Source organism: Dendrobates tinctorius, unplaced genomic scaffold, assembly GCF_039654945.1.
Source record: "Dendrobates tinctorius isolate UK_male_01 unplaced genomic scaffold, ASM3965494v1 ptg000028l, whole genome shotgun sequence".
Lineage (NCBI taxonomy): Eukaryota > Metazoa > Chordata > Amphibia > Anura > Dendrobatidae > Dendrobates > Dendrobates tinctorius.
In genome coordinates this window covers 71,331,697-71,345,983 of record NW_027361696.1, presented here as the reverse complement: position 1 = coordinate 71,345,983, position 14,287 = coordinate 71,331,697, and the positions used below count along the sequence as shown (strand labels likewise).

The window sequence follows — 14,287 nt, the reverse complement described above, 5'->3', positions numbered from 1 at the left end:
TTAGAGGGTTATTCTCATCTGCTTAAATGGGAACAGTATATAGTAGTAGTGAAGTAGAGTGAAGGAGGTGCTCACTTGGTTCAGTTTTGTAATACACAACAATATTGTCAGGTGCTGCAGCCCCATGGGTTAAAAAAACAGTAAAATGCTCAAAAGAAATACAGTAAGTGGACCACCTGCACTGCTGATAGAAATTCAAAAGAAGTGTCAAGAGGGTGTCACGTCCTCCTGGAAGACTTGGAGTTAGAGATGGTGTGATTTATGTCCTAATTTAAATGGATTTGCCTTTCCTTCAGTGCTGAAAGGGTTAATGACTCTTTCTATGCTGGCTGAGACCATACAGCCAGGTTGTTCTCAGCTGCAACTGCTTATCCTTTACTTCCTCTGTATATACAGGCTGTGGGGGTTTAATCCCTGCTGGTGAAAGTTTCATCTTCCTGAGCTGCATGCTAAAGCTACTGTAAGTAGTTGAAGTTTGGAGTTGGAGTTGTGGTGTTCTGTGGTTTGCTGTAGTACATGTGTATTTATCTCCTGGTCCCTTTTCCCATTTAGTTTTTTCCTCCCAGTCCCTGTCCTCCTCCCTATTGTTGGTTAGTGCTTTTGTATAATAGAGGTTTTCTGTTATCCCTGTTTTGTCTTTGTTTCTTGTTTACCTTACATTTCTGTCCCATTCCTCATGGGGTTGGGGAGGGGACAGATTAAGATTTACCCGGAGCATTGTAAGATCCGAGACTCGGGCCTCTCTGTCTTTAAGAGAACCCCCTGACAGGGATAGTTATGGTCCCAGCTCAAGGGACAGTTTGAGGCTCCTCTTCCTTATTGAAGACTGTCACAGCGTGACAGGAAGATTTCAGGAGACAAGATGGGTAGTGGTGCAGTTTATTATAAAAGCACTTTGGAGTCATCATTCTTCATAAGGAAAAAGTAGTTTGTTTTTTCTTGGATTGCCTTCTAAACTCGTAGGTAATAAACCGCATCACTACCAAGCCTGTCTCCTGGATTCTTCCTTTTGGCTTTCTATTAGCACCACAGAAGATCGATTTATTCCTTTTTGGAGTAAAAGGGAAAAATTGTCGAGTGTTGCAAAAACAAGCAACTTTGCAATACTTGTTATTAAAAATCTTCCCAGTCTTCTCCATTCTTCCTGCTTGTTGTCTATCGCAATCTATTAACGGCGGTCGAACATGAAAAGTGCTTACAAGCTTTTTCCAATAGAACTTGTAAATAGAGATGAGTGAATAAGTTTGGGTTCCCTCTTATTTGGCAAGCTATAGCTGGTCCCAGTCACAGCACATGCATGGAGAGCCCAACACACAGGCTCTCCATGCATGTGCTGTGACACAGCCGCGACAAATGAAGCTGCGGCTGCGATCAGCTGTTCAGTCGGCGCAATCCGGGAAGTAGGGTTCCCTCTGTAGCTTATTCGGCAAGCGCTATAGCTTGCCGAATAAGAGGGAACCTAAACATATTCACTCAACTCTACTTGTAAACACTGCAGTGAAGTTGGCTGGATTATTGTAAAGCACTTTTAGCTCCAGACAACTTTAGTGCCCAAATTCTTCTCCAAGGCTGCAGAGGCAAGGCTTCCTCTCCTTGCAGCATTGAAGAACACACAACTGAACTGTCAATCACACAAGACTGCACCCAACATCCCTTTCTTTTCCGATCATGCAGGATCCATGAGGCTGGAGTGTGGTTAGCGCCTAAAAAACAAAAATGGCACTAAAAAAGATAGTGTTCTTCCTTCTGGAGCAAAGCTATCTTCCAAGCCTTTTACTAGGAAGCATTTCTTGGCTTGTAGGACTCCCTTGGCCAGGTCTCTGCAAAGAGAAACCATAGAATTCGAGAGCTTCATAAAAGACCTCTCAAGAAGCCAACCAGAACCCTGATGCAATTGTCAGCAGATGGGCGTCTCTTCATCTTAAAGGAGACTCTGTTTTGTTGGTAATTGACTTAATTCATCTACATTCAAGACTGAATACTCGCAAAGACCCAATACTGTTTATGGGCGAGAGTTTGGTTCAATTTTATTTAGTCTTGGCAATCATCTATGATCTAAAGAAACAAACCTGTCATGTCCTGATTGGTGCATTGTATCTGTGTAGGTATGATGTATCCACCTGAAGTCGTCAGCCTAGGAATTAGCAGAACTTTTCATTATGTTGTGATCAGACTTTATTTAAACTCCCTTAAAATTATAGTCAAAGTGATAGCATGGAGGAGGATCTATGAGCTGGGATTCCAAAAATTAATTAAACAAATATTTAGAATATATTTAGTGTACAGTGCTAACTGTTTAGTGATTATTTGAATTAGGTGACATATTGACTTCAATTTCAGCCTCTGATGCCCTCAATATTTGAGACCTACAGTAGCTTAGTCTAGTCTTTGTAATAATGCTCATTCCCTTGTTACTTAATAGTAGAGTATTACAAGTCTTTTGTGTCACTGTATCCAGTTGTGAGTGCTACATTATATTACAGTCGGCTAAACCCATCAATAACAGAAGAATCATCCTACAGTCGAATGTGCGTGTGGCCCTGCCAGACCTCCTCCGACAGATGATGGCCAATTCTTTTGCTTGGCTGGGAAATAAGTCATTACCAAAAGTGTCTGGAAGCCGGTCTATTGTGGCGCCCCTGAGGGTTGTCGCCACAGAGGTACTGCACCTCCTCCTGAGGTGTGGTACCCCACTATCCAGGTAAGGTGGAGACACCTGACCACACTCCAACACTCACATCCCACACGCACACCATTAGTGTAGCAGAGCAACCTTTGTGGCTCCCTGCTTGGAACACGAAGAGTGCTGGGAGGTGGGTGGAGCTTAGACTGCACAAGAGAGCGGGAGAATATTAGGAAAGGGTCAGTTGGTGAGAGAAGATCCCCAGAGAGGGATGGAGTGAAGGAAGTGCTGCAGCAGACTCCTGTGACCTGGAGCTGCTGGCACAGGAAGGAGCCATAGAAAGCCTGATTCTTCAGAGGGAAGATAGTTTAGTACGGAACGTAAGGAGAAGAAGAGAACTAAGGACTAGGGTCAGAGCAGAGCCTTTCCTCAAGTTTGAAGCGCATGGCCGGAGTCCGGTCTCCGAGGTTGTATGGATACTGATGTTCCTGCAGCAGAAACCGGAGGAATAGAAGTCGTCACCACTTTGTTCCCATCTAAGACTTGGGGGCACAACAGCAACGTGAGTGAGCCGGGACATGATAGCAAGAAGTCCCCAAAGCAGGCTACAGCTGTCTGCCGTACAAGTAGAGTTCAAAGCAACATCAAGAAGGAGGAACTTGAGTTTAATACGCAACTACAAGTACTTCAGATTAGGCGCTAGTGTGGAGTTTAGACAACCAAAGTGGAGTCATGCAGTTAGAGCCAATGAACTATACCTTTTATTATTATTTTCTAATATTTCCAGCCTTTTAAAAAAGTTTGTATAAGTAGGACAACCCCTCTAAGTGGTAACACTGTGATTTGTACCCAATGGCACCTGGGCTGATACTTGGGTTTAGTATGCACCCCTCATAACATAGCCATGTAGTAGCTACTCCACCCAGGTCACTGAAATATAGTGACTAGGAGCGGACACTTTTCAGCACTTGGCTATCCCTGGTGATCTAGTGGTATAGTAGATATCCTAGCTCACCCCTTGGCTATCCAATGGTTCAATAGACATCCATGGTGGCCTAGACGGCATTCCCTTTGACCTAGGTGTTGTACATACAGGTTTGAGTCTGCAGAAAGCAATGTCTGAGGGAACCCGGCCGGGATATGCGGGGGGCCAATGACTGGACATAACGAGCAAAGGAGTGAGTTTATAATAATTTCCCTGGGAGCGCAGTTAAGGGTTAAAGAATCTGTTTGCTGGGCTTACCTGAATATGTGCGTGGTTGGTGGAGAATTACTGCTTCCGGGGCTGGTTCATCCTGGAAGGGGTATAAAGGGGAGGGCCGGATGTCGCTCGGCCTCTTTGTCCTCAGGATCGAGAGCGGAGGTGCCACTGTGAGGTGGGTGCAGTAATGGCAGCGTGGGAGGCTGAGATTACAGAAAGAATAGGCAAGGAAGGACTGGGCTGGATAGCAGCGCTAATGCAGGCGCCGGGGGTACCGCAGCAGAACGCGGCAGCAGGTCGGCGTTCAGTGCGGGGGGTTAAACCCAGGAGCCGTTGGAGCCCTGGGACTGGTAAGAGTGGCCATGCGCGCGGCACAGATGTGCCTGTGAGGGAGACACAGGCAGCTTCACAAGAAGGAAGCGAGTCTGTAGCCCCGCCCCCTGTGAAGGAGAGGAAAAAGAGGGGCGGGAAAATTAAGGAGCACGGCCGCCCAGTGCTGCAGCGCTCTGTGAGGAAAGGTGTTCTGTCACCTCAGCAGATGACAACTGATAGCGGGCTCTGTGGAGGGAATAAAGGGAGGGCAGGGATTAATGAACTGTCAGTAGGACATAAGACAGTTACAGAAATGGGGGGTGGTCAGAGCAATAATTCCTCAGCTAGTGAGGAGGTGAGAGATGTGAGGTCTGAGGACCGGCAAGGCACTGCTACGCAGGAACAAAGTGAGAAACGGGCAGCAGAGAATAGTGCAAGTAAAATGACACAAGGAATAGGTAGTCAGCAGGAGACTTTGAGTATGACAGTGATGGACACATTAGCTAGTCAGTCAACCCAGCCACAAGGGAGGCAGAACTTGCAGCCGCAGTTTTTTCTCCCTATGGCCGTTACATCGCAGGCTGTTACCCTCCCTCAGGAAATGGTGGCACCTCCAATAGTGGCGGGTTCGGTGGTTACCTCACAAACAGGTGGGGTGATTTTGAACCCGTCACAGAGTCAGTCCCAGTTAGGTCTGTCATTGACGGATGTTACAGTTAACCCAGCCATGACTAGCTATTTGGGAGCCTGGAATATACCTCAACAGCAGGTTCCGTTGGCTTCATCCTTTGGGGGTATTGCTCCTGCAGGCGTAGCTAGCGGGGATATTTCTGTAGAAACAACGAGGCGTAGGAGCTTGGAAAAAAGGAGACGCAGAAGGTCTTCGTCCTCTTCTTCTGACTCACGTAAAGGGTCGGCTAGCTGTCATAGCCGACACAGTCGTCGCAGGAGGAGGAGGTCTGGGTCCAGGTGCAGTCGCTATTCAAGATCGTCACGACATCACTCATCATCCTCATCTGGGTCACGGGGCAGGAGTCGGGTTTCGGCTCGACAGGCGGAGCAGACCCGGCAGGAGAGCAAAGGAGGACATGCAGTAGAAGAGGTGTCAAGTCAGTCCGCAATTGTCGGTCGGGAGGAGTCGAGTGGTGAGTTTAATTACGCGGGAGCCTGGGGGGGTGTGGGTGAGAGATTTGTGACCATGGAAAATTTAAGGAGTATTTTGGAAGGAAGAAAATTGGTATTGAACCCAAAAGTGGTGCTAGGAGAGAAGGTTTCCAAGCAATCTGAGCCGGCGCCAAGAGCAGATATACATAAGGATGTATTTTATTGTGGTATAGCCCCACTAGGTTCCCATTTGGAGCAGGAGACAATAGAGAAAATTTGGTCGAATGATTATGTGGATATTTGGTCGCTGGTGACGCCGGATCAAAATACGGTGGACCGAGAGAGGCGGCACCTGGACAGGCCTTATGAACGAAGGCCAAAAGTTGCAAAGACAATTAATAACTGGCTGCAAGCCTTTTTCGTGTTAGGATGTGTGATGGGTAAGAAGCATCCGGAGCGTTGCTCAGAGTTGTTTTTATATATGGATAGCATATATAATTCGTATAAGACACATGGGGGTTCAGCGTGGTGGAGATATGACGAGGATTTTAGGAGGAGGTTGGCCATTAACCCACAATTGGGTTGGGGGGTTAAGGCTATGGATTCTTGGCTGAGGCTAATGATGTCGCAAAAAGGAAGTCATCCCTTTCATTCGGGGGCCCCTAGCCAGCAATCCGGCTCGGGGCCAGCAGCCAACCGGAGACCGGGAACGTGTTGGTTGTTTAACGATGGTCACTGCAGGTTCTTTGGGCTATGCAAATATAAGCATGAATGTGCATCATGTGGCGGACCACATGCTGTCACAAAATGTACACGAGGATTCTCAAAAGTCCCAGTTCCCAGGGCATTTGTCCAACAAGATAGCAAGGACTCCGGTGAAAATAACCGAGATGGAGCCTTGGTTAAGCAGGTATCCCAATAAGGCAGCAGCAGCACAGTTGAGAGTGGGTTTCAAATATGGTTTTTTCATACCTTTCAAGTTTTCAGAATGCCCATCGTTCTCGTTAAATTTAAAGTCTGCTAGGGAGCTTCCGTTAGTTTTGTCCCAAAAAATCAAGAAGGAAGTGGTATTGGGAAGGATGAGGGGGCCTTTTGTTTCGCCACCATTCACGAATATGAGGGTTTCGCCTTTAGGAATTGTTCCGAAAAAAGAGCCTGGTGAGTTCAGATTAATTCAGCACCTATCACACCCAAAGGGTTCATCGGTGAATGATGGAATCAGCGCTGAAGAGTCTTCAGTGGTATATGTGTCTTTTGACAAGGCCGTAAAATTGGTTCGACAAGCAGGGCCAGGGGAGCTATTGGCTAAGTCGGATATTTCTTCGGCTTTCCGATTGTTGCCTGTTCATCCTGATTGCCATCATTTATTGGGTTGTTTTGTTGATGGGGCCTATTATTATGATACCTGTCTTCCTATGGGCTGCGCTATTTCTTGCAGATATTTTGAACTATTCAGTAGTTTTTTAGAATGGGTGACAAAATTGGAAACTGGATCACATTGGATTACCCATTATTTGGATGATTTTTTGTTTTTAGGACCAGCTGAATCTGATGTTTGTGGGAAAGTTTTGAAAAAATTTAGGGAGATCATGGGTGCTTTTGGAGTTCCATTAAACAAAGAAAAAACGGTTGGCCCAGTATCTTGTTTGTCATTTTTAGGGATAGAGATTGATACGGTGGAAATGGTCTTTCGTTTACCGGGGGAAAAAATTTCTAAGATATTGGATTTGATAAATGGTTTTTTGGCACGAAAGAAAGTGACGTTAGTGCAAATGCAATCGTTGTTGGGGTTGCTGTCTTTCGCATGTAGGGTTATGCCTATGGGTAGAATTTTTTCCCGTCGATTGTCTATGGCTACACGGGGTGTTAAACTACCTCATCACAGGGTTCGTTTAGGTCTTCCGTTGTTAGAAGATTTGAGGATTTGGAAAACATTTTTGCAGGAATACAACGGTCGTACTTGTTTTCAGGATGAAGAAAAGTCATGTCAGGAGATATCATTGTTTGCGGACGCGGCTGGTTCGGTAGGTTTTGGTGTGATTTTTCATAGCCAGTGGTGTGCGGAAAAATGGCCAGAAATATGGGTTAGGAATGAGTGGACAAAGAATCTTACCCTTCTGGAGCTTTTTCCATTGGTTGTGGCTGTTGAGTTATGGGGAATGCAGCTTCGGAACTCTCGGATTTGTTTTTGGAGCGACAATGAAAGTGTGGTTCACGCGATTAATCATTTGTCGTCTTCTTCCATTCCAGTGATAAAGCTTATTCGCTTTCTGGTTTTGAAGTGCTTGCAGCTTAATATTTGTGTACGTTCTCGGCACGTGCCGGGCAAGGAAAATGCCATGGCTGACTCATTATCACGTTTTAATTTTCAGAAGTTTCGGGAGCTTGCCCCAGAGGCCAATCGGATAGGAGCGCAATGCCCAGGATACCTGTGGACAATACCAGAGACCTCTTAATGCCGTTAATTAGGGCATCATTAGCACCATCGACATGGAACGCATATGGTAAGGCCTGGCAGGATTGGTTAAAGTTTGTAGGAGGTCGTCCAGTGGGCTCGTCGAAGGAGGCAAGGTTGGAAGTGACTTTGGGATATATTCAACATTTGCATTCCATTGGGGCGGCGGCTACGCTGGCAAGAAATAGATTAACGGGATTAGCATTCCATTTTAAGCTTCGTGGTTGGGAGGATGTAACAAAATCTTTTGTTCTGCAGCAAGCGCTAAAAGGTTGGAAAAAAATTAGTATACCAAAAAATTCAAAGCGACCTATTTCCTTTTCCTTGTTAGCCAGGATCATAGAAGGTACAAATGCGGTTTGCAGCTCTTCTTTTGAAGCGATAATGTTTTCCGCAGCGTTTGCGGTGGCGTTTTTTGGGGCATTGCGGGTGAGTGAGTTAGTTGCCCCGTCATCTAGGGTTATTGGGGGCTTGCAGCGCAATGACGTGATTTTGTGTAATGGCGGGGTTCGTATTCGGATTCGGCGATCAAAAACGGATACCATGGGTTGCGGTCTATGGTTTTCACTTTTTTCCATTCCGGGCCCAGTATGCCCAATTATCCTGGTGAACAGGTATTTGGAGGTCAGGTCTAACGAGAGTATAACGTTTTTTGCACATGCAAACGGGGCCCCGTTAACTAGATTCCAGTTCTCGACGTTGATGCGTCGTATTTTAGTAGTTCTGGGTCTTCCCGCTGGTGAATTCGGAACGCATTCATTCAGAATTGGCGCAGCGACAGAGGCAGCTCGCGCAGGCTTTAGAGAAGAGGAAATAATGAGAGTAGGCAGATGGCGGTCGTCGTGTTTTTTCAGGTATATCAGACCGGAGCTGTTAATTGCATAAGAAGTGAAGTGTGATGTAATTTTAAGTTTCTTTTCATTTCAGGTCAAGCCAGGCCAAGTGTGTGGATCTTGGGACATTCATATGTCTTTTGGGCTGAGCGGAGGGCAGAGTTGTGTCCTGGCGGGAAGGTTCTGGGGTTTTACAATATTGAAGTGAATTGGAGAGGTATACGGGGTTTGTTGTGGTCTCAAGTGCTCTGTGAAGTGGTGCAAATTTCAAGAATGGTAAACACCCCTGTCATCCTGGTAGTCCATGCAGGAGGAAACGATTTGGGGTCTATACAGTTGACAGAGCTGTTAACATTAATGCAAGCGGACATAGACAAGTTTTCGCGGTTTTTTAATCAGTTGGTTATGGTTTGGTCAGAGATTATTCCGAGGCTCGTATGGAGTGGAGCTAGAGATTGGGCTGGGATTGAGAGGGCGAGAAGAGTCGTGAATCAACGCATAGCTCGTTTTGTGCAATTTAAGCGAGGCGTCGTTGTTAGGCACAGGCAGCTTGAGGGTAATAATGCCAGGTTTATGCGGGCGGACGGGGTTCATTTAACTGAAATAGGGTTGGATATTTTTTTGGCGGGTTTGCGTGAAGGTATTGAGGAGGCGTTGTTTACACTTGGGGGGGGTCGTAGCTCCGTTGAGGCGTAGCTACTCCGTGGCGGAAGTACAAGGCTGGGTAACATGTGCCGGGAGTCCGGTGACATAACCCCACAATATTTCAATGGTTAATACGAGAGCTGCGACCTTACCCCTCCAACAATGGGTGTTATATATAAAAGAAGAGAGTTGTTGTTAAAAGGTTACTCTCCAATAAAATTGTTTTCTGAATTGTTTTGTTGCTGTTTTCGTTGCAAAGGGAAATTGGGAAGGGTTAAGTTTATAAGGTATGGGCAGTCTGAGGGAACCCGGCCGGGATATGCGGGGGGCCAATGACTGGACATAACGAGCAAAGGAGTGAGTTTATAATAATTTCCCTGGGAGCGCAGTTAAGGGTTAAAGAATCTGTTTGCTGGGCTTACCTGAATATGTGCGTGGTTGGTGGAGAATTACTGCTTCCGGGGCTGGTTCATCCTGGAAGGGGTATAAAGGGGAGGGCCGGATGTCGCTCGGCCTCTTTGTCCTCAGGATCGAGAGCGGCCCACCCTCCCTCCCATGTTTTGATGATTTGCTATTAATGTTCATTCTGTATAATTTACGTTGAAGTCGCAGTGATGGCGGAAGTACAAGGCTGGGTAACATGTGCCGGGAGTCCGGTGACATAACCCCACAATATTTCAATGGTTAATACGAGAGCTGCGACCTTACCCCTCCAACAATGGGTGTTATATATAAAAGAAGAGAGTTGTTGTTAAAAGGTTACTCTCCAATAAAATTGTTTTCTGAATTGTTTTGTTGCTGTTTTCGTTGCAAAGGGAAATTGGGAAGGGTTAAGTTTATAAGGTATGGGCAGTCTTGTCTATAGGGTTAGATTTACATACATAAAGCAACAACACTAAAATAAAATGAATTTTTTAGCTTGTCACCAAGAACGTAAAGTTGTCAAATGTAAACTAAATTTCTTACGAAAAGTGTCATAAGATCTACACTAGAGGCACTTTACAGAATAAGTCTTTTTGTGAATGACTAAAGAGTGTTATGAAACGGGAAGGAGCAGAGGTTGGACGCTGAAAGAGATTTCAAATATTTGGAAGCGATGTTACTTTAGCGAATTCCCTTCTTTATGAATCATACTTAAGTCCAAAAATAAACAAAATATTTAAAGCATTGAAGGAATGGAAACATCTCAGGCCTTTGGAGGGAGAGTAAAGCCTTTCAAGTACGATAAGCTTTACCACGATAACAAGTGTCTCTCCCGTGACCCCTTACCGTTTTTATAGAGTTTTATTTTTCCTTTCTGCATAAAAGGTAAGAAATCGTCTACAGCTGTTTTTGCTCTTTAAACAAAGAAAATCCTAAAATCCTTCTAATCTTTGCTTATTGACTTACCTTCGTTTAAGAATAAAATTACTAAAGGAAAAGAAGTACAATAAAAGGAACTTTCATTTATTGTTAACTTTTACCAACAATCATTATTTGGAAAACTTGACCAGGTTGCCGGTTGTCTGGAACTAAAAGGGGTCATACAGGATTACGAAAACTTGGCTACCTTTAAAAAAAAAGGAGGATCATACCCATCTAACAAGTAGTGTCTGGTGGTACAACCCTTTTAAAATCAAAAATATTAAAAAAAGGAAAGACAAGAGTAGGTAAATCATACTAGTTAGTTCTAGGATGAAAGCCTTTGATTGGAGATGAGACACTAGTCCATGGTTTCCATCTTAATTGATATATTATCCTTAAAAAATGTTATTATCCATATAGGGATACATAGAGCTTCAGATATGTTGGGACAGGCTTGGACTGGTCAACGAGTGACCCGGAGATTCCTCTGGTGGGCCCCTGTGAAGGATTGCTAATGAGTAGTTGATTCACAATTTCTCATACTCCTTGAATAAGCCACCTGGGGAAACGTACATTGGATTCTCTGGGTTCTCATATCTGGTAACAAATTCTCTCTGTTCTTATAGATATTTATGCATGTAGTGATTTTTATGGTGATGTCTACGCACGATTAAGACATTTATTCATACACTTGGATTTACTATTTAATATATTTTTGTATGTGGACTTCACCCACAACACTATTTTTGGTGTATGAGGCAGGGAGAATACCATTTGTTTTTTTTACACCCACTTCCTACACGTTTCTATGTGATTCTCATATATAGGATTGTGTCCCCTCTGTATATGGTTTTTATTCTGTCTGTCACGGACAGTTTTTATTCTTGTTGTAATAATAAAATAATATATTTTTATTGAAAAATTTCTTGATGTATATTCACATTTCTTAGTAGATTGATTCACAGTTTTGCAGAAAAAAAGGTATAATCGAGTCATTCATTGGCAAGCAACCCAAGTTAATATTACGAAAAAGAAAAAAAATTTGTGTGCTAGCGTCAGGTTATTTTTATTACATGTAGCTGAACATTGGGCCCCAAGAATCAATGTTACACATGGGCCTTTGACAATCCAGTCTGACACTGTATTTGGGCACTGGTTTAATGTCCATTGTGTAAGGACTGAGTTATGTATGGTGTCAATAATTGGATCCACCACTCAACTGAATATGTTACATTTTTAAAGACAACCTACCGTTTATGAAAAAAATATAAAAATTGATATCAAACGAAATTCTAAGGCTTTTCCCAAATATATGTTTCAGCAAATCAGATGATTTCAAACAGCATTATAGGGACACAGATTGTAATTGCAAAATCTATTGAGATTCTCTTCTCTGGGAGATACCAATTCTGTGTGGAAAATACAATGAGAGATTGAGATATAAATTTGAAAGGAACTTCTTAGGATCCTAAGTATATTGGTTTCCTTTCACTTCAATAGGTTTTCTAGTTGAAATTACTCTTTAATAATAATAATAATAATAATAATAATAATAATAATCTGTCATGACTCTGTTGTCAGATATCCCAGAGCCAGGGGCTCCTACCCTGTCCCTAGCGCTAGGGGTGCCCTAGCTATACCTGCTCCCTGTATTACTTCTAATGGTGAAGATGTTGGGGCCACATATCTTAGTGAGCTCATGAATCAGCCCTTAATCTGTTCCCTCCCCCACCCAGGGAAGTGGAGAGTATTAGTGTGTGAAAATACACAAACGAGACTAACAAGGGAAGACTTACAGGGATAAAGGAAACTACCAATCATACAAATATGCACTTACAAACAGCACAGTAGAACACCAGAGAGTTAAGGAAAAACAAATAAGAGAGAATGAGGAAATGCACACAACCGAATAACCAAACACCTCCTTAAACAATCAACTACTCAAGCTCCAGAGCCAGGCAGCATGAAACTAACCCTGGCATCACTGATAACCAGAGGCGAGTATATGTAAGGGGGATGACCGGACCGTGGGTACCTGCATGCCGGGTCCAGATTTGTTGAGGCTGCATCCCCAGTTCCCAGGGGGAAGGCTGAGCGTGCCGGCCCTTCCCCTGTTGCCTGGGGGAAGCCTTAGCGAGGCGTACCTTCCTGCTGACGGAGGGGGGCAGGGAGGGATGGAGGAAAAGCTCGCGCAGCAGTGGGGGAATAAAAGGAAAAAGCACACGAAGCAGAGGAGTATAGCGCGAACGCAGAGCAGCGCACAGACAGGCGAGTGGCACGCTCTGCTTGCCTTTTCCCCACCAGAAAGTACCGGTGCTGCGGCTGGACCCCACTGTTACAGAGGGACCGCTGCCAGGAGAGAAGCCGGGAGTGCCGCAACAGTCCGGTGAGAGAGAGACTGCGGAGCTCAGGGAAGCCGGGTGTTCAGCAGCAAGTGCAAGTCAGAATAACCCTTCCTTTGGGAAAATTTGTAGATAATGTAACCCCAGAATTGTATTACGTTAATACATTTTAGCGATGGGAATTTCAGCTTCTGATGGTGAGCTGGATCACTTGGCTTTGCTCACCTAAAAGAGATGTCTTTTTGGATCCAAAACATGTTTATGGTAAAATCACCCTCATTTCGATGCAGCCGAAACTCCATCCATCTAAAGCAAGCTAATGTCAGAGGATTTTCAGGCTGCGTGGCTGGGTTTTTGGCTGCATTGGATGCTGGAGTAAATAATTTTATTGGGTCACAAACGTCCCATCACCATAGCATTTTCATAAAATATGAAACAGATCCTCACACATACCAAACCCCTTCGATAAATGATTTAAGAAAGACAGGCATCAACAAACACCTCCCCCCCACACAAAAAAAAACAACAACCGAATATTCATGGGAGCAGTAGAAATAAGAAAATACCATAAACAGGACTCCTGGTGACAGGTCCTCTTTCAGGTCAACTTTTTGGCAGATACCTCATTTATGAACCTTCCAGCTCCTCCAGAAAGAGATCTGCTTTCTGGCTGGCCCTCTTTTAACTCAGAATCCCCTAAACAGATATATGTAAACTAACAACCTCATTTTATACCTGGCTGTCTACAGATGTACTAAAAAATTTTTAATGCATCATTGTAAACACCATAAAAATGTACTCAAGATCAAAGAAGATAATGAAAAATACGACAATGATAAAAGTTATAGTCAGTGCAAAGAGTTTTGACATTACTCATTTTGGCCCTTAGGGTGATTATGACTTGCAGAAGTGATTTATTTGCTAAAATTACCTTAAAAGGTTTCCATGGTAACTGCTTATGTTCCGCAATTATAAACTAAGGAGGATAGCTTTAGGGAATGGGGACAGTGTCCATCCATCCAGTTTATGGTAAATGTAGTGTGAAACCTGTCTGGTGCCTGTCAAATACTTACGATGATCAGAAAAGGTCAGCAAAATTGTTGCAGTTTCAGGAATTAGATTCCTTGCTCCTTTCACAAAAGAATGCTGAAAGCTGAAAAAAAACCATCAAATGCTGTCAGTCAGAAATGATCACCTTCAATCAGTAAATCAGACTATTGGGCAAAAGAATAACAATAAAAAAAATAAATACGGCAGATTGAATTATCTAACTGCAGTTTAAATAATCCATTTTGGCTAAATACTCTGTATATTTATGAGCATTATGGATGGTATACAGTTCCTGGCATCCAACTGAAAAGGATAAAAGGGGAGGAGTATTGGAACTCTTTCAGCCAATCAGCATGACTGTGAGTGTTTACAGTAAAA

At 43.9% G+C, this 14,287-nt stretch overlaps 1 protein-coding gene across 1 annotated transcript in view; it reads right to left on the bottom strand.

The window, feature by feature from the left end:
* The window catches only part of LOC141085533 (neurotrophin-4-like), a 252,865-nt gene extending 238,850 nt beyond the window's left edge, over nt 1-14,015 (bottom strand). The window contains exon 1 of the mRNA XM_073570964.1: nt 13,933-14,015. The gene's annotated coding sequence lies outside the window, so the exon portion shown is untranslated. The remainder of the gene's footprint in view (nt 1-13,932) is intronic.
* Nucleotides 14,016-14,287: the final 272 nt, after the last annotated feature.